The following is a 24693-nucleotide window of genomic DNA, read 5'->3' as shown; positions in this document are numbered from 1 at the left end:
CTAGAAGGAGAGGTCATTAAGGACAAGGACTTTTTTACTTTTGTCTTCATATCCCCAGTGCTTGGCACAATGCCTTTTATATACTAAGAACGTACTTAATTCTTGATGATTGATTTATTGTTCTTTTCTTTACATCATGAAGCCTCTGTAATTGGTCATTCTGCTTGGTAAAATGGTATCTGGATTCTTAAAATGGATAGGATAGGGAAAAGAGCACCAGATTAGCCAATAGGAGAGAACTTGGTTAGAATTTTAACTTTGTGTACAGCCTTAGACAAGTTACTTAATCTTTATGATTCTTGATTTCTTCATTTATCAAACTGGAGAGAAGGAACACTTAATAATAAGTGGAAATATTGTGAAGTTGAAATGAGATCATGGGTGTAAAGTGTTTTCCAAATTGTAAAGCATTATATAGAAGTCAGCTATTATTACTATGATTGTGGTAAGAGACTGGACCAAAAAAAAAGAATGCAGACATTCATCATTCTATAATCTATCATATTTCTTGGTGACATGAGTAGTGGCCACCTATATGTATGTGACAGAAAAGCAAGGAAGGACTCTGAAATTTTAAAGTGCTATGCACAGGGACTCACATACACCCCTTCATGCTAGTTTCTGAAATGTCCTTAACAGAAGACAAAATTTGTCATCCCACATTTAGAGCTCAGGTTTAAAATGCAAATATCCCTTGAGAGAGGTAACTCAGAATCTCCAATGAGGTGTAAATGACTGAGATTCATCAGATCTTTTCCTAAGAACAGGGTTTGCTGTGGAGAATGGGTGGAGGGGAGAGAACAAGAATGTGCTTTAACTGGAGGTAAATGAAAGTTGGGTTGGGGAAAATGTAAAAAGGCTGAACCCTGCAGATAAGAAAAGTTTACTTTACTTTTCCCTGGCACTTCACTGCCATCCCCCTTTTCTGTGAAGATGAGGGAAATAAAAAACCCGGAAAAGAGATTGGTAAGAGGACTGGAGAACACACCACCCACAAGGATAATTCAAAGGAATCGGGAATGTTTAGCCTGGAGAAAAGATTTGGAGAAGATATGAAAACTGTCCTCAAGGATTTGAAGGACTATTATAAGGAAAGATTGATTAGCCTTGTTCTATGTAGTTCACTGATGTCAGAAGTAGGAGCAAAGGGTGGGAGTTGTCTGAAGGCTGATTTACGTTCCATGTCTGAAAAACCTTGCTCAGCATTAGAGCCTGTCCAAGAGCTGAATGAGCTGCCTCAGGAGTTAGTGGCTTTCCTCCCAATGGAAGTCTTCAAGCAAAAGTTGAATGACCACTTGTTGGACATGTGGGAGAGGGGATTGTTTTTCATGTAGAGGCCCGTCACATCTCCTATGAATTTCCCATTCCTTTGAGATCTTGAATTCTGTGATTCATTTTCGGTGTAAGATCCTGGAGGGTAGTGACCGGCCTCTGGGAATTCTCTTTGACCAGGTCCAAGACTAGCCCTCTCACATGCAATCAGGCGCTTGACAAACGGCTTTAATGAAGAAGGGAGAATAGTTTCCTTTTGTACAGATGCTGCATAGCCCTGTCCTGCTCTCCCAGGACAGGAAACTGCTCACATTTTCAACCACCTCCTCCCCATCCCAAACACTGCACCACCACCACCATGATGGAGCCAGAACTGCCTTACCCTGTGACGGGGCGGTGTCAACCACAGCGCAAGGAGCTGGGGGGGGGGGATGGGCGGAGGATGGTGGAGAGGAGGGGGGAGACTTGCCTAGGGTGGGGAGAGCTGCCAGCAATGACAGCTTCATGGGGGCGCCTGGTGAAAGGCTCAGGCTAAATAATGCATGGGGCTGGGCTAGCCACGTGACGGAAGGGAGGCGGAGAAATAGAGGGAGCGGGAGAGAGGGAGGGAGGATCGCCTGGATGCGAGGGGGAGGGAAAGCGGTCTGAATAATTGAGAAGCCGCTTTCCGCGGTGGCGGCGGCGGTGGCGGCGGCGGAGGCACCCACCACCTCCTGCTTTCTGCTCCCATCACCCGCATCCCCTCACTTACCCCCCACACACAACCAGCAGATACACCGAAGCCAGGACTGCAGGTGCTGCTTCCTAGATCCCGTCCCTGGTTGCAGGTCGGCCACCTCCCGCATCCTCCGGCCAGGTGAGTAAGCCTTCTCCTTCCCGGACGCCTACGTTCCCACCCCTAACCTTTGATTTCTCTCCTCCATCGATCCCCCTTCCCTTTGCTTCCTCTCTCCTAGCCTCTTCCTGAATTAAGCAGAGGAACGGTGGGAAAGGGGGGCGGGGAGGGGGAACATGGCGCGGAGGCTGTAAGCCCTACTGCTCTAGCTAGGAAGGTATCCCCTGGGGGCAGAGGTGCTTTGGGGGGGAGATCTCTGATCTTCCGCCTTGGACAATCTCCTGGACAGTGTCGGCGTTGTGGGGGGCGGGAGGCGCCGACTTAGGGGTTCTGCCTTGCTGCCAAGCTCTTCAGGCACTAAGCAGGCGCCGCCTGGGAGCCAGAAGGCGGAAGGATGGAAGCGGGAGAAGAGTGAGGGCTTCCTCCACATCTCTCTCCACCTCTTCGGCCGGCAAGCCTCAGGCTTCTCCTCTTCGCCCTCACCTTCCCCCTCCTCCCTCCTTCCCTCATCCGTCTGCGCTCTGCTCCTTCCTCTGCCGTAGAACAGACACACCATTCAGGGAGGGAAGGAGCCCTTCTTCGGCTGCATCCCAAGAGGAGAGAAGACGTGGGAAGGGGGCGAGTGTGCCCTCTTCCTAGAGCAAACTCTTCAAAGGGAACCGGAGCTGACCCGGCCTAACTCCACTGCTCACCTCCTCAGGACAGGGCCAAAGGGTGGGGGTGGGGAAGGTAATGTCTGACCAGGCAATGGTCGGGGCATGGGGAAAGTGGGGGCGGGAGGAGCAAAGAAGAAAGACATGTTAGAAAAAAAGTGTCTTGATGACTCGTTTTCCCCATTCGCCGAATGAGAATCTGCCCCAGCTAAGGGACTCATTCCCAGGATTTCTTCAATACATCCCCCTCTCTCCTGCAAGCAAATAGGACACCAATTAAACCTAGAGGCGGGGGCCATGTTAGGGGCAGCGTCACCCACCCATACCCACCACCAGCACCTCTTCCTCCTCCTTCTTTTTCCACTTTGAGCATCCAAAAGAGAATCCATTTGATGACAGTCAGCCTTGTGCTATCAAACGCAAGAGACAGTGCCGCGAACAGGGCATCGACTCTCCCCTGGTTCCCTCCCTGGGGACCCGAGGGAGGTTCATTGATGTCTGGAGCTGCGTAACGCCAACGGACCTAGCGTCACAGCTCTGATCAGCCCTAGGGAGGGAGGAGAGGAAGGGCCAGCATCTGACCATAGAAGGATAGGGAGTTGTAGTCTCTGGGCAGGGGCCCCCTAACCATTGGGGAAGAGGGGAGAAGGTGTCCCCACCCAAGTTCTTGGAGGGCTGAAGGAGGTGCTAAGTCCGGGGAGTACGTTAACAAAGGTTTCGCTTTAGTAGAGAAACCCTGCCAGAGCCGCAGAGTGCCAGGAGGGAGGGGCTGCTGTCCGAGGTACTGAAACTTCTACCCGGGAGAACTCATCTCCTTGGGGATGATCAGCTCTCCTTAAAAAGAGAATGAGAGGCTCCCCTGAAATAGAAACTGCGTTTTTAAAAAAAAAAAGATGGAGATGCCACGTAAACTGGTCCCTCTGGGTCTGTTCTCCTTAGCCCCCAGGGTCAGGGGACCTGGTGCTTTATAAGGCGCCTTCAGCTCGCCACCACACTTTAGGACCCCCCCCCCCCCCCCGGGACTCTTGGGAAGTGACTTTCCTCCTCCTCTGGGAGGAGAAGCAAAGAGTGAATTCACTCTGGGATCTGACTGGTGTAACTTGGGAAATGAGGAAGAAGCTGGAATTATGTTCTTTTTCCTGTGTGGTTAGTGAGCATCTCTCTCGTTCAAGTGTTGAGAAAGCAGCTTGGGATGTTATGATGGTAAATATTCTGTGGCTTTGAGTGAGTCACTAGAACATAAGGACAAATACATGATGAGGTCTTTGTGCCTGGATGCCACATAAGAGGTCACTGAAAACCAAGGGTTTTCATTAGTATTTACTTGTATTATTTCTCTCTCGTTTTGTTCTATGTCATTTTCTTCCTAATAACTTACAGATAAGCAGCTAGTTAAGGATTACTAAGCATTGCGCGAACGCACGCACACACACACACACACACACACACACACACACACACACACACACCCAACAAACCTGTGAAGCAGTTAGGGCAAGTATTATGTTCTCACTTTACAAATTGGTTGACTGAGGTTCAGAGAGGAAAAGTGACTTGTCTAGATTTACACATCTCCAGAACTAGGACTTGGAATCCAAATCTTTTGATTCTTTGTACTAAGCAGTTGTGCGTGGGTGTAATAGTGGCACTTTTTAAAAGTTTGTTCCTGTTGCTACAAATGGCATAGAAATTGATTACAACCATCTTCCAGAACATAGGTTAAGTAAGAGATGAAGTTTTGAGTTGGTGGAAAGGTAGATTTCAAGGGATTGAGACATGTTTTCCTCTCATCATCCCCTCCCGTCCTTCCTACCTTCTTTTTCTTCCTTCTCTCTCCCTTCCCTTATTTCTTCTTTCTGTCCTGTCTTTTTTTCTCTTATTCCTTCCTTCTTTCATTTCTTTTTTCCTTTCTTTTTCAAAGTCACAACAAATAATAGAACCCAAATCTGGTGGAATTAAATACTTAGAACTAAAGGGACCCTATACACTGTCTGCTGCATTCCCCCTCATATGTGAAAAATATCCAAGTTTTAGTAGACCACAAGCTTAATATGAGTCAACAATGTGACTTGGCAGGCACAAAAGCTAATGTGATCCTAAGCTGTGATAAGAGTGGCATAGTACCCATAATAAAAGAAGTAACATTTACTATACTTTCACACCTGGAATGTCGTGATCAATTTTCTATGCTACATTGTAGGAATAACTCTGACAAACTGGAAAGGAGTGCAGAGGAGAGCAATCAAGAAGGCTAGAGGCCTGAAGATCATGCCAGAAATGGAAATTAGTTGTAGAACTTGGAAATATTTAGCTTGAGGAGGAGAAAACTGGGAGAAGAGGAAAGCTATATTTAAGTATTAGAAGGGCTGTTTTATGTAAAGGGGATTATATCTGTTCTAGTGGTCCCTAGGGGTCAGATGGGAACTGTGGATGGAAGTTTTAGAGAGGTAAATGTAGATCTATTATTCTAAGAGGACCTTCTTAATAATTAGAGCTGTCCAAAAGGAAATGGGCTTCTCTGGGAGGTAAGGGATTCTCAGTCACTAGAGACTGGATGACCATTTGTTGGGTGTGTCAGAGGTGTCCAAGACTTCCTGGGAGACTTCAAATTAGACTCAGAAGGAAGTATTTGCTTTTTGGCAGACAACTAAGCATTTGCTTCAGTGTCCATAGAGCTAATCATTTCTTTATTAATTCAAACCCTTGCAAGATAAAATCAAAGACTATTAAGCTTCATTTAACTAGAATGATCAGAGAATGCTGATCTAATGAATTTTCTGTTTAATTTAAGGTTAAACAGAACATCTGTTTCAACCCTCCTTTTTGCAGATCTTTTGACTATACCTATGCCATTTTCTTCCCTTAGCCAGTACCTAACAGATTCTGGTGATTGAGGCTTTTGTGATACCTCAGGGTCATTATTCTGAATATACATGTTAATTATAGAGCATTGCAGATGGAGAAGATGCAGGAGATTGTGTTGAATGTACACTGAGGCCTGAATATACTCAACAGGTTCTATTATAGTTTTATTAAACAGGAGCTTGGTTTTGATATTTACCTCAGCCTTCTGAGTGGCATGTGGGGGAAGGAGGAATTCCCATGGTTTAGATGATCATTTGTAAAGTTCTGGTTTAATTGAGGGTCTGCCCTATGCTAGCTTTGGTCTGATTTATACATTTCCTTACCATAATGCATGAGTCTATGGATTCAAACCTCTCAAATACATTGGCCCAACCTACAAAAATGCCTCCATGATGGCAATAACCTTTATATGGGAAATATAAGAAATATCTTCATTTCTTAGTGGGAATTAGTTAGGAAGAAATGTCACTACCACTTAATGAAAAACTTCCCTTTCATCTTTTGATCCATAAAGATACAGATACTTCAATAAATCTATTCTCTCTCTGCTATGGATGGGTATTCCCTCCAACAATACAAAGCCTGATCTATCCATGTTTGCCCATCCTATACCACTTTTGTGTATCCTCTCCCATAAGTCCTCCACAGGGGATTCGCCCAATAAGCTGGGCATCTTCTTATCAATATCTTGACTTCTCATTAATAGTGATGGAAGGGGACAGCTAGGTATTGCAGTGGATAAAGCACTGGCCCTGAATTCAGGAGGACCTGAGTTCAAAGCTGGCCTCAGACACTTGACACTTACTAGATGTGTGACCCTGGGCAAGTCACTTAACCCCAATTGCCTCACCAAAAGAAAATACACAACAAGCTACCTTGTCCTCACTATTGCCACCCAACAAACCAAATTCATTTTCTGGCTCTGAGACACTATATTTACAAAATTAGAGCTGGACATCTCTCTTCTGTGCCATTCATTCCTTTGCTTCTCTTACCCAATTCCTCCCTTCCTTATGTTGTACCCCAGAATGTCATTAGAGGTAATTAATTTAACCAAAAATAGAGTTTATCTTAGGGGATCCTGTCCAAAGCACCTTAGTAATGTCATGCTGTTTCCTTAACTCTCTCTGGGTGTGAGCAAATAGAACCATGACCACAAATTTAAATAGGGTGCTACCATTAGTCACATATCCTGGCAAAGTCTGTCTGATCCTATACCTCTCTACCGGTGCAGTCTTTATTACACAATCCATAGACATTAACTACCTCAACCCAACAAGCATACCTCACTGAGTTGTTGTGAGCAAAACATTCAAAATTATACAATCATAAATTATTAATATCATGATCATCGTCACCACCACCATCATCATCATTGTCATCACCCGTTGTTATCACACCCATGGGGAGACAGGAGATATTCTATATCGTCTTCTACAATAAAATCAATCTGTTATTACTCAGGTGCTTGTTCCCTTACAATGCAGATGGCAATGTGATTCTTAGGTATTATAGAAAACTAAACTGGACATGAAACAATCCAGTTACAATATTCTGTTGTATTATCGTTATTTGTTGATGTCCTATTGTTCATCTTCTTGAATACCTAATGAAAATAATCTACTTTTCAAGGGAATTAATGGAATAGCAAACTGTGATCAAGGACATTAAGTTCATAAGGTCATAGATTTAGAGCTGGAAGCAACCATCAAGGTCATCTAGTCAAGACCTTCACTTTATTGATGAGGAAACTGAAGCTCAGAGATGTTAAGTGATTTTTCCTTAGTCACACAGCTATGAAGTGTCAGAGGCAGAATGTGAACCAAAGTCCTCTTGACTTCATGTTCATCACTCTACCCATACATCTCACATTTCATTCTCTCTCTCTCTCTCTCTCTCTCTCTCTCTCTCTCTCTCTCTCTCACACACACACACACACACACACACACACACACACACACACACACACACACACACATACGCACTCCTATTTAATTTCAAAAAGATGTCTCTAAGGGTATCTACTTCAGTTTAATTTATTTTATATAATATATCATAGGAGTCTGAATTTAGAGCAAGAAAGGGATATTTAGGTTACATAGCCCAACCTTATTTAACATGTGGGAAAACTGAGGCCCAGAGAGGTTGAAGATGAGATCCTGGTAAGGCCAGGATCTGAACCCAAGGCATTGGATTATAGGATCATAGATCAAGAGGTGGAAGGGACCTCTGAGGCTATCTGATCCAACTTCCTACTTTTGCACATTAGGAAACTGAAATTAAGGGACTTGTCCAAGGTCACACAAGTAGTATGCATCAGAAGCAAGATTTAAATTTAGGCGAAATGACTCCAGAGTCACTGATATTCCCAATATATCATGCTGTCTCCTATCCTCGTACTATCTTTGTGTCTTGTAAGGCAAGTGTCTTCATTTCTCAGATGCCTCTACTCCTGATTTTTTAAGAGGTACTAGGAAGGGCCTACAAGATTCTCAGCCAAGTAAATAGCTATAAAGAAACCCTAGTCCTTGAATCTCTATTCCTCTATCTGGAGGAAGCATAATGCCTTCACTAGTGAAATGCTGGGTGCTTTCAATCACAGCAACCCATGGAGACTACATTTAAAGACCTGGAACGGTGGTGATCTGTTCTGTTAGAATGAGTACCCACGGGGCAGCTAGGTGGTGCAGTGGATAGAGTACCAGCCCTGGAGTCAAGAGGACTTGAGTTCAAATCCTGCCTTAGTCACTTGACACTTACTAGCTGTGTGACCCTGTACAAGTCATTTAACCCTCATTGCCCGGAAGAAAAAAAAAGAATGAGTACCCACACTGATAGTGAACCAGAAGTCAGGGCATGGGTCCAAATCCCACCTTTGCTACTTACTACCCAACAGACCTTGGGCAAGTCACTTTATTTCCCTGAGCCTCTGTTTTCTCATCAAAACAATAAACTTGGACTGAATTATTTAAGAGATCTGATCTGATTCTAAGTCCTACAAACATAAATAAATATAAATCCTATGATTTATGCAAACTTGCAGAAGCTGTGGCACTTTTAGAGGGCAGTGTTTTGGGCTCCTAAGGGAAGAAATTAGTGAAGGAAAAATGCATCAGGTTATTTATTCCATCTCCTGGCTCTCAGCATTACACGCTCTTTGTTGGGAGCCATGTTTATTTAGTTATTGCTTGGAGTCAAGCCATTCTAGCAGATTATTTATTGCTTAGAGGGACCTGAATTTTAGCTGAGAAGAAAGTTACTGCCTCTCAGCTGAAAAATGCTTTTAGCTGTCTTTCACTTCAGGGGCTGCTTGTTTTTATATTCTAATAAATAATGAGAGAAAGCCCTATAGTATTGAGTTAGGCTTCCAGCACACAATAGCTCATTTTATCAATACTTCAAGGAACTGTGAGTCTGGTAGCCTGGGTATTCCCCAGCCCCAGTGCAGATCACAATCTCTCTCAGTCTTGGTGGGCAATATGCAGGAACTATTGTTACTGAAACCATTCATTACTTTAGAGCCATCTTTGTGGTGTTGAACTTTGCCAAATTTGGCTGGCATGGTCCTCAGAGGACAGATATACAACCTGTACTTTAAGCCTTTCCATCCCAGTAGAATCTGCCACAACTTATCAGACATTTACTTTATTTTTTTTTTCGGGGCAATGAAGGTTAAGTGACTTGCCCAGGGTCACACAGCCAGTAAGGGTCAAGTGTCTGAGGTCGGATTTGAACTCAGGTTCTCCTGAATCCAGGGCTGATGCTTTATCCACTATGCCACCTAGCTGCCCCAGACATTTACTTTTTTAAAAAATTGGTCCAGACCCATGATTTCATCAATATGGAAACTCTAGATAAGGGAACTCACTCCCTTGAAGCAAAGTAGCAACTTGTAGCCTGTGAATTTCCTCTTACAATCCCCATTTGAATATGTCATCTTTGAAAAACTTTTACCTTGATGGAGGGGTGGAGGGAGAGGAATTCAATTTAATTCAAACGAAATCAAAAATCTTGTTTTTCAATCCAGACCTGTGATTATATTGACATAAGGAACTCCCAGTGTGTGAGTTCCCTTCATGGAGAGGTTAATTGACTTGCCTGTGGTGTCACAGTTAATGTTTCAGAGACAAGATTTGAACCCAGATCTTACTGAAGAACATGCAATAGAAAAAAGAGTACTAGACTCAATATTAGAGAGGCCAGATTTCAAATTCTACCTCCCACCCTTAGTAACTGTGTGACCCTGGGCAAGGTAAATGACCTTTCTCAACCTCAGTTTTCCCACTTGTAAAAGAGATGAGTGAGAAATAAAAGATGAATAACCAGAGGTCCCCCTTAAAATGTTCAGAGGCCTTCAATCACCATCTAATATTTTAGGCAACTCCTCTATGGAGAACTAAGAGAAAGGCATGGACAAGAATCTCACAGGATGAGGACATATGTATGACACCATTAGAGATAATATCCATGGCTATGAGATTGTAAATCCCTGGAAGGAGTACAGCATATTACAGATGAAGAAATTGAGGCTATGAGTTTCCTTAGCTCTTTTCACCTATAAATCCATAGGTCTTCTCTACCATAATTCCATATAAATATTGTGACCCTATAATGCTAGAGAGATTAAACAAATTTTCCAGTTGTATAGCTTGTGCTCAAGTGGGCATCCAGCATCATCCCAAAGCCACACTGATCCATTAGGGTGGGGCATTACTGAAGCTTTATCAGTAATTACTACACATGTTTTTTTTTGTTTTGGGGGGTTTTGGTGAGGCAATTGGGGTTAAGTGACTTGCCCAGGGTCACACAGCTAGTAAGTGTCAAGTGTCTGAGGCCAGATTTGAACTCAGGTCCTCCTGAATCCAGGGCTGGTGCTCTTTCCACTGTGCCACCTAGCTGCCCCTACACATTTTTTTTAAAAAGAGAAGTTATGTTCTCTACTGGCCCAAAGACATAGCCAACCATGGTGGTATTTAAGTCCCTGGGGTCTTAGGATGAGAAGAATGAGATAATTTTGATAGAGATGAAGGAGGCCAGGGGTGGGTCACAATTCAAATGGACCACTATTTTTCTTGTCTTCCCCCTCTCTGCAGTGAGGGAGATGGGAAAGGATAAATGAAGGATGGAGAGAAGAAACCAGGAAGGGGAGAAAGGGAGAGCAGAATATGAAAGAATGGCTATTTCTCCAAGACTGCCGGTCTCATTGGGGGGAGAGGTTTTTCCACTTGGTATCCTAATACAGGCAACTCCCAGAATCAGGAAAGGAAAGACCTTTCTTTCCAGCCAAAATCCAGACCTCACCATATTACCCCTACACTAAGCCCTGCTGAGCATCACAAGTACTGTGGGCAAAGATGGACATATTGTTCCTGTAAACTCTGTCCCACTGGCTCACCTGGGGAGCTAGGAGAACATCTGGACTGAAGTCCTACGGATCCTAGAGAATATAAATCTTTACAAACCCAGTAACTAGCTATAATTTCCTATTCTTTTCCTTTCCCCTTAAATAAGCAATTGCCCTTTTGTAGCCTTGGGGACCTTGTTGGAATGTATGATTGTATAGAAGCTGTTGTCCCTGAATGCTGAAGGAACTTAGCTTAGCAATGGACACACACATATTAATTAAAAGGGAACTGGTGACATCATAGTCTGACTATTTTCTGAGCATTATCTTTTTCCAGGAATAATTGGGCTCACTTTAAGTGTTTTAATTGGTGGTTACTGACAAAAATGAGAGAAAAACAGATCATTCTGAACTAGCAAGTCAATAAACAAATGCATGAAAATTAGCTGTGGCTCATTTGTGCAAAGGAAGGAATATTCTAGTCTAAGGCAATTCTTTAAAAGATGGTTTTGCAGCAAAATGTAAACCCAATGGATTGTTTTGCACATGAACGAGCTGGGTTTATAGGCTGGTAATTCCATTTTGTTTTTTAAATAAATCATAACTCATAAGCAATTGTCCCCATGCGGCCAGTACAATATTACTATCATATGGTCTCCACCTTTGGGAATAAGCTCATCTGTCCGTTATTTGTAGTATAGAATCAAAGAATTAGAGAATCTTTATACCAATGTCATGCTATTCTCTCATATCCTTCTTTTTTTTTTTAGTGAGGCAATTGGGGTTAAGTGACTTGCCCAAGGTCACACAGCTAGTAAGTGTTAAGTGTCTGAGGCTGGATTTGAATTCAGGTACTCCTGAATCCAGGGCCAGTGCTCTATCTACTGCACCACCTAGCTGCCCCCATATCCTTCTTTTATAGGTGTAGAAAATGAGGCCAAGAGGAGGGGAAAGGATTAAATGAGCTAATGCTTGATACAACTTGGCCCCAATCTGATTTTACTGGTCTTGTTATACATTATCCCCCTTCAGATAATTTACAATCCAGCTGAATAGGCCTTCTTATTGTACTTCACACAAAATGCTCATCTCCCATCTCCATGCATTTGTACTTGCTGTCCCCCATGCCTGGAATATATTCCCTTCTCACCTGTGTCTTTTAGATTCCTTCATTTATTTCATAACTCAATTCAAACACCATTTTCTGCATAAGACCTTACCTGATCCACCCACACACGCACCTCCACTCCACCACCCTTAACCCCACCCCTGCCATCTTAGTACCTTCTCACATAAAATTACCTGATTTTTATTTCTTTAATAGAATTTAATAGACCATTTTTTTAATAGAATGTAAACTACTTAAGGACAGCAACTGTTTCACTTTTGTGCTTAGCACAATGCCTGACATGTAGTAGGCTCTTAATAAATGTTTGTTGATTGATTAAATATGCAAATATGCTTTGGAAATCTTAATGCATCATATAAATATGGATTGTTATTATTAGCAGAGTCGGAACAAGAATTCACTGTTCTCTCCACAACATTATCCTACCTCTTCCCCTTCTTCTTGATAAGATCTGAACCTGAAAAATCTAGGAAGCCCAAGAGCGTTGTTTTTAGCCAATAGTTTTCATGTTTCCCCTCTACTTTCTCCTTCATTAGAATAGCAACAGAATAGAAAAGGGGAATTCATATGTTACTTCTTTGGCATTCCTTCTTTTTACCTAAGATGCTGACCCTTGTGGTCTAATCACCCCATTTTGCAGATCAGGAAACCAAGGCTGAGAAAAGTCACACAGCGAGTGAGTGGCAGGGCTGGGAATCAAACCCAGAGACTCCAAATCCAACCCACTTCCATGGGGAAGGAGTCTACATAATCTACAGACTTCCTAAGGAGCCTCTGAGAAAGCAAGAACTGATTCAAAGCCCCTGATTTTCACCCAGGGGTCTCCTAAGAGTCATGACAATTAGTCCCATTACTCCACAGAGTGCCCATTCATCCTGGATGACTGGTGTGCACCATTAGTAATCAGCACAGTGTAAAGTGCATTCTATCTCGGGTTTGTACTTGCACTGCTAGAGGACAGAGGATGGGGAGCAAGACAAGAAGGATGGGACTGACACCAAGACAAGAGCTCCAGCTCTTGTCAAGGCTGTGGAGGTCTCGGTGTTGACTACACAAGAGATGAATGATCCTCCTTCTTTCCACCCACAGATACCCTGTGGCATCATCAGTACAGCACGGCAAAGCCATTTGCCAGCTGCAACAACAGGGGATGGCCAACCTACTTCCTCGTCTAGGTCACGGAAGGCATCCTTGGATGCTGCCAGAATCAAGGAGTCACAGGAGGACTGCTCACCTCAGACAGGCTGAAGAGAAGGCAGACATGTAGTGACTTCACCGAACTCTGTGAACCTTTCAGGGTCTCCTCAGGCTCCAGAACTGAAAAGGACTTCTAATTAGTCCTCTCATCTTACAGAGAAAGAGCTGAGTCTTGTAGTTTCCAACATTTGCTGATTCGGGGTTGGATTCTACACACACACACACACACACACACACACACACACACACACACACACACACTCCAACCCCACAACTAATTGGCTGCCAAGTCCTAGTAGTTCCTCTTTGGCAAGCTCTCCTGCATCAGTCACCCCCACTCCTTCTAAACTCACTGCACCACCAGCCTAGCTCAGGACCTTATCACCTTTTGCCTCCTAATTGACCTCCCTGCTCCCCATATCTCTCTACTCCAAAACATCTTTCATACATCAGCCAGAAATCATCTTTCTAATACTCAGTCCTATGACATATGCCACTGCCTTGCTCAAATGCCTTCAATGGTTCCCTACTTCCCAGAACTTTTAATGTGAGACTTTACATAATTTGGCTCCAACCTAGGCTTTCTCCCTTTGATGTTACTCCTCTGCCAGCATTCTAAACTGAGTTAAACTACAATGCTAGTTGTTCCTTGATCTTGTCCAACAATTTTTCCCCTGTGCAATTTCAGTCTATATCTCTTGCCTGAAATGTACTTCTCTCTTATCTGAGCCTTCTGAGAGCCCCTTTTTCCTTCAAGTACCAACCTGGGTGCTGCCTCTTCCAGCTCCCCAGCTAAAATCAATCTATTTTCCCTCTCTCAAATTCTCCTGGATCAGGGCTTGCTAAACTTTTTCGGTTCATGGACCCCTTTGGCAGTCTGGCGAAGCCTATGGACTCTTTCTCAGAATGTGTTTTTTAAAAATCTAGTGGAAGATGTAAGAAATGACCTGTAATATCAATGGACAGTGGAAGAATTCATAACTAAACAAGAGATAAGGGGTTCACAGGAGGTAGATTGATTTGATTGCACGATTTAAAAAAATAATGCAGCTAAAATTTGAAGAAAAGCAGGAAACTGGGTGGGGGGAGAAATATTTGCAGCATGTTTCTTTGATGATGGTTTCATTTCATAGATAGGTAGATAGATAGATAGATGATAGATAAATAGAGGTACAAATATATAAACATATGTGTGTATAAGAGACTGGGTCAAATTTACAAAAATAAGAGGTATTACCTGAATGATAAATGGTCAAAGGATATAAACAGGCAGTTTTCAGAGGAAGTAATCCAAGCTATCAAGAGGCATATGAAAAATTCTCTAAATCAACAATAATTAAAGAAATACAAATTAAAACAACTCTGAAGTACAATCTCACATCAGTCAGATTGACTAAGTTGACAAGAAAATAAAATGACACATTCTGGAGGGGCTGTGTGAAAACAGGTACACTAATGCATTTTTGGTGGAGCTGTAAACTAATCCATCCATTCTGGAAAGCAATTTGGAACTATATTCAAAAAGCCATTAAACTGTGCATTCTTTTGACCCAGTAACCATGCTAGTAGGTTGTTACCCCTAAAAAAAAAAAAGAAAAGAAAGAAAAGGACTCATACATACAAAAATATTTGTAGAAATTCTTTGTGAAGGCAATGAATTAGAAACTGAGAGTATGCCCATCAATTGGAGAATGGCTGAACAAGTTATGGTATGTGAATGAAATGGAAACTTAATTCACTATAAGAAATGATGAAAGGGATGGTTTCAGAAAAGTCTGGGAGGACTTGTATGAACAAATTCAAAGAGAAGTGATTAGAACTAAGAAAACAATATAATAATGGCAATATTGTAAAGACAACCAACTTTGAAAGATTTTGTAACTCTAGCACAATGACTGAACACAATTCTGAAGGACTCATTATGAAATATTAATATCCATCTCCAGATAAAGAGCTGATGGACTCAGAGTACAGATTGAAACATATTTCCTTCTCTTTATTTTTTTTTTTACATTTCTAATATGGACATTTGTTTTGCATGACTATCCATGGTTGAAATAGGTTTTGTTTTTCTTGCCTTCTCATTAGGGGAGGGAAAGGAAAAGGAAAGAGAAAGAATTTGGAACCACAAATGAAATGTAATTCTAATAAATAAATAATGTTTTAAAACAATAATTAAAGGACATGCTAAATTTTTATTACATTGATGAAAAAGATTTTCCATTGAAGTTCACAAACCAATATCCTAGCACATTTCATCTGTCTTTCCCTTGATTTTATCACATTCTATCCCATATCATTATTTTTGGAAGAATGTCTGTCTTAGATCCTTTGCTGGAATGAAAATTCCAAGAGGGTAGAGATTGTGTCATTTTTCATCTTTGTATGCCCAGAATCCAGCACATAGCCTCACACATGCTATTCATTGAATGAATGTTTGTTGAAATGAATTAAATTTTAGAGTATAGATGAAAAACTACTCAATACACTGCCTTTTCTGGTATTAGACTTGACCTTCTGACCAGATTGAAACTTGCCCAGTGTTCCTTTCTGAAGTTCATTCCAGGTCTTATCTTTCACTTTCTGCCAAACAAGACATAAATATGATGCAAGTTTTAATGTGTTCTGGACCTGCTAATGCTCTTCCTGGACTCATTTTAATTCAGCAGGACATAATGTGGCACATCTGATCAGCTGAGAATATTACGATAGCAGCCAAATAATTTTTTAATCTTCTGATTCAAGCTTCTGAGTTGATGAGCTGGCATCAGTTTTCACCAAAGTGCAACCAGAGAATTCTTAATGCTACTTTTGAATCACAGACTTTCTTAGGTTACATCATTCCAATAGTTCTCCCAAAGAAAGAATGCATGGCTAAGTTATTGGCTCAAAGTCTAGGAGGGCTTATATTTCAGAGAATTGGAGAATTTGGCTTTTGAAGAGACTTCAGAGACCAAACCATACTTGAAAAAGATCACCCTCTTATGGCATACCCAACTGGTAGTCATCCAAGACTTGGCTTGGAAGTGGAACCCAACTCCTCCTTAGGTGGGCAGTTTAAGGCAACTCTAATTGTCAGGAAGTTTTTTCTGACACTGAACCTAAACACTTCTCTTTGCAATTTCATCCCATTGCTCCTACTTCTGACCTCTGGGACCAAGAAGAATGAGTCTAATCTCTCTTCCACATGACAATCCTTCAGGTTTGTTTCAGTAAATAATTGTTGAATGAATGAAGCATGGTTGCCATTCAGTTGAATTCTGTTCAACAAGCATTTATTAAGCACTTACTATATGTAAAACACTGTGCTACCTGTTGGGGATGCAGACAAAATAATGAGGACATGGTCCCTGACTCTGAGAAGCTTACAAAATACTTAATATGTATTCTCTTGAATACAGGATTGGTTCTAAGCATTAGTCCAATAGAAAAAGCAATTGATTTGGAGTCAGAGAACCTAGGTTTAAAATTGATCTTTGTCTATTTGTTCCCTATGTTAACCTGAGAAAATCATGTTGCTTCTCTGAGCCTGAGTTTCTTCCATCATAAAATGAGGAGTATGAACTAGATGATTTCTAAACTCCCAGCTTTAAATCTATTATCCTGTGTTCTTATAGGATCATCATTCAGTGATGTTTATTAATATTGATGCTGCTGCTCAAGATTTCCATTTTTGATTTTTCAACTAATGCAGCATTACAGCCAAATGAGAGATAAGAGGCTAGGCTATTTCCAGTCAACAACATTATTTTGAAAAATCTTGGCTAATGTGGAATCTTCTCATCCATCAAAGTCCTCTTTCTCATGTTCCATCATGGAATGGAAGGGATCCAAGTTCTAGAGGGTCATTGGAGCAAAAGCTCTGGCAGATCACAATAGGCCCCACAATGGTCAATGTGTCTGTCAATTTAGCCCAGTCAAGCTCAGAGACATTTATTATCATGTTAGCTACAGGGTGATGAATTATTCAGCCCCAGCAATACTTGGAGATGGTACATTTGCACCAGTGAAAGGAAAACCACTAATGAAATTAGAGATCTTTGAAGTATGGAGCCTTCTACATATAGAAGACCTTTCACCCACAACCCTTCCACTATCCATTATCCTTTCCACATTTTCAGAAAGCCCCATACCTTCCCCCAATATACTAGAATTTCCAGGCATTCACATTGGACAGAAGACATCCTATCATATTTTAAATTTTATAACTATTAAATAGGGATAGGGACTGTACCTCTAATTGTGTTGGGATGGGGAACTCCCAAGTAAGGACACACCCTTCTCAATGCATGTTGTCAACTTCTCTGCCTTTTATAGTCTCAGAGCTTTCTAGAGTACTGAGGAGCTAAGCAACTTGCCCAGTGTTGTAGACAGGACTTGACCCCAGGTTCTCTTGACTTTGAGGATCATTCTCTTTCTACTCCCTGCTGCTCCTCTAATGAATAAGAAAAGTTATTCTTCTCAAAGCAAGGATCTATTTTTGCTTTTTCTTTGTATTTCCAATCCCTTACACAGTGCCTGTAACATACTAGGTGCTTAATAAATACTTATTTGTGCCATGGGATGTAGGTAGTTCAGCAGCTAAAACACCAAACCTGAAGTCAGGAAGACCTGAGTCCAAGTCCAGCCTCAAACCCTTATTAGGTGCCTGATCCTGGACACCCCACTGACCTCAGTTTCCTCATCTGTAAAATATGAGGACAATAATAGCACCTGCCTCCCAGAGTTGCTGTGAGATGATATATGTGGAGCACTTTTACAAGTGCCCAGTGCTTGGAACAAAGTAAGTGCTATATAAATGTTAGCTATTATCATCAACAAGAATATGTTATATATTATTAAATTATGTGATATGATGTTTAAAATCTAAATTGTGGTCGCCTTAAATTAGACGCTTCAGCACCAGTCTTTGGGCATTAAACATTTATTAAAGCATACAGGTATTCACAAGGAGTTCAGAAAGTGAAGAAAAAGCCTATCTAGCCCAGAGTTCCAGCCTGGTCTGATTCTTCCTCAAGTCCTCCACCATGAGCCTGCTTCAATCAGGAACACTCTAGCAAGCTGATTGTGGAAGCCTTTTATAGGTCTGAAACAAAGGCGGTCCTTACACACTGCTTCAAGTTGATTGGTTGGTGTCATCCAAATCCATTGGTTTTGAAGGTGTTCTCAAGTTGAGTTTACAGTCTAGCTTCTGAGAACAATACCTTCTTAAGGGATAGCCAGGTGTGATTACAATCCAGTTAACTTGAAGTAGGCTAATCAGCAGTCAATCACTCTCACTTGATTCAATCAGTCTAGATTAATCTCCAGGTGGGTCTTTGAGTATCTGCAAAATCCCATTATTTCATCACAGTGATTATATACTTATATAAATTACCTGTTGTATAATATCTATTTATTGCTCTATCATTTAATATTACAATGATTAATATATTTATTATCTAATAATAGCCAATGCTTACTGTGTGCCAGACACTTCCTAAGCACTTTACAAAGATTATCTCATTTGGTCTTCACAACAACCCTGGAAGGTAGGTTATAATATTATCCCTATCTTTTATAGATGATGAAACTGAGGCAAACAAGGATTAAGTGACTTGGCCAGGGTCACACATCTAGTAAATATCTGAGGCCAGATTTTAATTTGGTTGTTCCTGACTCAGAGTCTGGAGATCTAGCCACTGCACCACCACTGACTGACTAGTACATAGTAAGCACTTAATAAATATTTACTTATTGTTTAGCTGAGTGAACAGAACCATAGAAGTGCTGGTAGAAAGGAATGTTAGGGAGTAGCTGGCCCAGCCTCCACATTTTGTAGTTAAGGAATGTCTTGCCAAAGGTAGCACAGTTAGTGAGTGACAGACAAGGGACTCAAACCTGTTTCTTGATTCCCAGTCCTATAAATGATCTTCTTCATTTAAGAGTCTTCAAAAAGAAGTCAATCCCTACACCTATAGAAAATGAGATCTATAGGTCTCAGAGAGAGGACTTATCTTGAAGACCCTCTCACTGCTTTGTTTACAAACTGCAGACCTGGGGGCAGCTGGGTGGCACAGTGGATAGAGCACTGGCCCTGGATTCAGGAGGACCTGAATTCAAATCCAACCTCAGACATTTGACACTTACTAGCTGTGTGACCCTGAGCAAGTCACTTAACCCTCATTGCCCCACAAAACAAAACAAAACAAAACAAAACAAAAAACTGCAGACCTGACTCTTCATTTATCTGCACACTGTCAAGAGTTTCATCAAGTTCATGGCCTTGAATTTCACTTAGTAGTGAAGGAGGATTGCATATTTAAGAATGTGAGGTTGACTCTCCTTCCTCCTCTTCCTCTAACCGAGGCTTCCCCTTCCCTTCGCCCTACACACACTTCCTCAGCCTTGCGTTGTAGATAGAGAGCTGACCTGAGAGCAAGGAAGACCTGGCTTCAAGTCCTCCATCTAACAAATACAGGCTGTGTACCAGAAGCCAATCAAATCACCTCTCAGTGACCTTGAACAACTCTCTGAGATATTAAATTGAAGAGTAAGTGCCCATCAGCACTGGCAGAAGGAATTCTCTTACCAGGAATACCCCACACCAAAGAAATAATAGATCCAGACAAAAAATACGAAAAACCAAAATTGTTCTTTGCTGCATAATTGTATTAGGATGGAACAGTATAAATGGCAGTGTAGATGACATGGAAGTCAACAGTGGTTGAAGACTTAGTATAGCCTCAGAAATTTGATATTTCTTTGGAGGCAACACAGTGTATTAGAAAAAGTACTTGATTTAGAGTCAGAGCTCCTAGATTCAAATTTTTTTCTTCCACTAAATACCTATGTAACTTTAGGCAAGTCAACTCACATCTGAGCCTCAGTTTCTTCATCTTTAAAATCAAAGTGTTGGACTAGATTGCCTCTCAGGTACTGTTCAGTTAAAAAATTTCTGAGCTCTAATACTTTTCCAGATCTAAGTCCATATTACTATGATTTCTTACAGAGAATTTCCACAAATTGAGGTTTTTTTTTCCTCAGACAACTTCCATCTCAATAACACTTGCCTGTCTCTAGGACATTATTAATTAGTGGACTTGATCCACTATTAATTTGTCCTATATATCTCATTTTTATGTAGTTATTTCCATGTTATCTCCCCTATTAGACTGTAGGTAGGGACTAGTTTTGCCCCTTTTTATATTCTTAGCACTTAGCACAGCACCAGGTAGAGAGTAGGTGCTTAATAAATGCATTTTTACTTGGCTTGATTTTCAAATCAGAACCCAAAATGCTCCACACATATCATCTTATCCATCCTCATTCATATATGATACTGGTAACTTTGTGGCCTAGATTTTCTGGGAGGTCCAAACTTTAAGAAAAGAAATCGCTTTCTGTGATTTTTTTTTAGCAAGGCAATTGGGGTTAAGTGACTTGCCCAGGGTCACACAGCTAGTAAGTATTAAGTGTCTGAGGCCGGATTTGAACTCAGGTACTCTCGACTCCAGGGCCAGTGCTCTATCCACTGCGCCACCTAGCTGCCCCACTTTCTATGATTTTTTAAAAACAGTCTCCAAAGAATTCTGATTTAGTTAAGGTGGGAAGTGGAGTAAAAGAACAATTGACAGTCCCCCAGGATCTGGTACAGTTGTGCAGGAAGAAAGAGTAGCCAGGAGACCTGCCCCCAAGCACAGCTGAGGTCCACTCCTTCAAATTGAAGAATAACTTATTTGCAACATGATAGGACTGAACTAGTTGACCTCTCAGTCTCTTCTATTCTTTTTCAAATGCCTCATCTACAGATATAACTCACGTTTGAGGCTTTAAAAACTCTTTCCTCAAAACAACACTATATGCTAGTAAATAGGGGGTACTCATCCTGCAGGAGAGAAGTCTCAAAGGCAGGGGAGACATGGATGCTGTCTCCAAATATTTGAAGGGCTGTCATGTGGAAGTAGAAGGGGTCTATTTGACCCCAAAAGGCAGAATTAGGGGCAACAACTGAAAGTTCCAGAGACTCAAGTTCGAGCTACATGTCCAGAAAACCTTGCAAACAGTGAGAGCAGTCCTTAAGTGGAATGAGCTGCCTTGGGAGGCAGTACCCTCCCACCCGCTCCCCAATATGGAAGTATGCAAGCAGAGGTCGAATGGTCACTTTTTGAAGATGATCTCAGGGAGCTGCATTTTCAGGGATAGGTTGGACGAGATGGCCACTGAACTTCCTTCCAATTCTGACATTCTGGGAGTATAATGCTCTTCTCCCCATCTTACAGATGGAGAAACTGAGGTGCAGAAAGGTCATCCAGTGAATAGGTTTTAGCAATGAGATTTGGACCAAGACTCCTTGACTTCAGGTCCAGTACCCTTTCCATGTCTCCTTAAATAGCCAGATAACCCATTTCTCTCTTTTAGCTAGGTAAGGACTTTCCTGATGGTTTGGGACTCGTATTAAGTTCTGTCCTGGTTACACAGTAGTTTTGACAGAGTTTCTATTCTAGGGACTAAACTCCGTGGGGGGGGGGGAGAAGAGAATCTCTGAATTAATTTGAGCAGTCATGCCAAAAAAAGGTCTGGATAGAGGTGGCTAAAATAAACCGCTCTAGTACTCGACTGTCAAAGTCAGATTTAAGATGCTCCTGTGACAATACTATCTTCATGAATGGACTCGTTTGATGCATAATTATCTAAATACTCCTTGGACTTTGACCTACATTAATAATGTGGGAGTGACTTGTTAAAGACTGAATCTTATAATGTGATACATACATACACACATATGTACATATGCATGTACATATGTGTCTATATATGTATGTGTGTGTGTGTGTATATATATATATATATATATATATATATAATTCCTGAGCCTGATACTTCAAGGCACTAAGCATTCCTTTCACAAAAGTCAGGAATAAATCAGCAAATTCAATATGATTCTGGCACTATGCTAGGCAATGAGATAGAACAACAATAGTAAAACAGAGTCTGCCTTCACAGAGATTCACATTCTACTGATGGTGTGAGGACAAGAGAAGGACTGGCATGTACATGAGTGAGTAAATACAATGCAATTTCAAGAGGGAAAGAACTGGGGTGATCAGGAAAAGTCTTGTGTTCAAGATGGTACCTGCTCTATGCATTCAGACAAGCCAGGGATGCTATCAGGAAAGAGAAAAAAAGGACTAATTATTCATAGTAATAGTAATATTAACTTTTATTTCTAAAGTGTTTTCAAACCACTTTCACACACATTATCTCATTTAATCTTCACAACAACTTTATGAGGGAAGAGGTTCATGCAGAATTATCATTCCCATTTTACATACAAAAGAACTGAGGTTCAGAATAGTAAAGAGATTTTGCCCTAAGTTGTGCATCCTAGAAGTGATGAACTCAGACTAAGATGCAGCTGTTCAGTTCCTAATGCAACAGACAGAGTAGTAGACTTGAAGGCAGAAAGACCTGGATTCAAGTCCCACCAAACCCAAAAGTAAACCTTCAGTTTACTCATGTATAAAGTCGGGTTAATAATTCCTGGAGTACCCACCTCATAAAATTGTTGTGAGACTGAAATAAGAGATGTAAAATGGTGCAAATTTTGAAGGACCATATAAATTGATTTATTGTTACTCTCTATTAGATAATGCCTTCTTTAAGAATAATTAATAATTATTATGCTGTTCCATTATACTATGTTATTAATATTATGTTAGTTATATTAGTAATATAATCGTTATTATATTGTACTAAGAACAAGTCTATTACATTACTAATGGAGTCCACTATATAAAATATAGCTCAGTTCACTGTAGAGGTTTACATGCATACCACGTAAAAATGTTAGGTCCAAACATATAATAATGAGCACAAACATGTTTCCAGTCAATTGTAAGTTTCCTTAGCCAAATGTGAGGACTGTTTTGAATCTTTCTTTTTGTATCCTTAGCTCTGAGTACATAGCTAATCCACATAGAAGATACTTGTGGAATTGAATTGAAATGGACTTAGGCATCAAAAAATTGCTTAGTGATTTTGAACAAAGTTAACCTTCTATAAACTTTATTAGTCTGAACACAAAGAAGAGGAAGATAATAATGAACATCTGTTTCACAGGGCTGTCATAAAGATTTAACTTTTAAAAATCTGCAAAGTGACTTGGGTTCATCCTAGATATAGAACATAAAAGCAGTGTGAGAGGTACAAACTAAAGTGGGGTGAGGGGTTGTAATATATGTTACTACTTCAGGGGATGATGGGCTGGCCTTTCAAAACTTAAAGATGGCTGTATGTTTATGGGGGAGATCAATTTGGCCAAAATTGCAAAGCACAAATGTCCCATTTTGATTATGATGCATTAATATTCTCTATATTAAAGATTCATTTTCATTTGCCTAGAGAAGCTCATTTCTTTTCAAGTTGGCTTATATTCTTTGATTAACACAAAGCATGAAAGTAGTGCAAGAGGATTAATAAAATGTAATTGTATAACTGATGGTAAGAATAGATACTCATCAAGCCAGCCAAAGGGTGGAGAATATCAAAGGAAGGGCAATAATTTGCAAGGCTATTAAGTTCAGTTTGAGAGCATCTTAAAGATTAATCTCATTGACTGGGGGACTTTAAAGAAATTCTGGGTGTTAGATAAAATATCAAGAATGAGACAAGTAAAAATGAAAAAGAATAAATTTCTATTTTAAATTCCTAATCTTGAAATGGAGGGAGGGTAAAGAAAGAAGGAAGACATGGTATTTTCTACTAAGCAAAGACTTTAGATCAACAATCCATCCTTGGAAGTGAGATGGTCCTCTTTAAAAATTAGTGGCTACCTTTGTCTTCCCCACCCCACCCACAATCTGGGATAATTCCATTTGTTTATAGTGTTTAGAAGTCACTTTCATGAGGCATTAACAAAAACTCATCAGCTAATGGATTCCAGCGTGCACCATGTCTCAAGATCTGATTTATAAGCAGCCAGTCAGCTGAGTTCCTCTTCCCTTGCATAAGGACCAAATATGTTCTTGCATAGAGAACTACCAAAGCTAAACCTTCAGAACCAAAAAAGAAATACCCCTAGGAAATATCCCAGTTCAAGGTGTGTGCAATGTCAGCTGTCAGGTAAAAAATCTGCATAGGCTCTATTTCAGTTCATATGAAATGCAAGCCCCCTAAGGGTGGCAGGGACTATTTCATTTTTGTCTTTGATGAATGTGGAAAGATTCCTTTCGGGTATGGGTTTGATGCTTCCAATGACTTCCAACGCTAAAATTCTGCAGTTCCACTACTGTGATTGTATGCCCACTGCCTTCACAATTCCAAGTGCTTTGGGGGAGAAGAGGGACTGAACCAAGCATTTTGTTCATATAAGGAACTATTGGTGTGGAAAATCCCACCTGTTTATAATTTAGGTTTT

General features: G+C 41.0%; 1 protein-coding gene across 1 annotated transcript in view; it reads left to right on the top strand.

Moving 5' to 3' along the window:
* Positions 1 to 1854: 1854 nt before the first annotated feature.
* Positions 1855 to 24693, top strand: part of SLC7A14 (solute carrier family 7 member 14) — a 148527-nt gene continuing 125688 nt past the window's right edge. The window contains exon 1 of the mRNA XM_043992438.1: positions 1855 to 2128. The gene's annotated coding sequence lies outside the window, so the exon portion shown is untranslated. The remainder of the gene's footprint in view (positions 2129 to 24693) is intronic.

Source organism: Dromiciops gliroides, chromosome 3, assembly GCF_019393635.1.
Source record: "Dromiciops gliroides isolate mDroGli1 chromosome 3, mDroGli1.pri, whole genome shotgun sequence".
NCBI classification, from domain to species: domain Eukaryota; kingdom Metazoa; phylum Chordata; class Mammalia; order Microbiotheria; family Microbiotheriidae; genus Dromiciops; species Dromiciops gliroides.
This window is presented reverse-complemented; position numbering and strand designations above follow the sequence as displayed.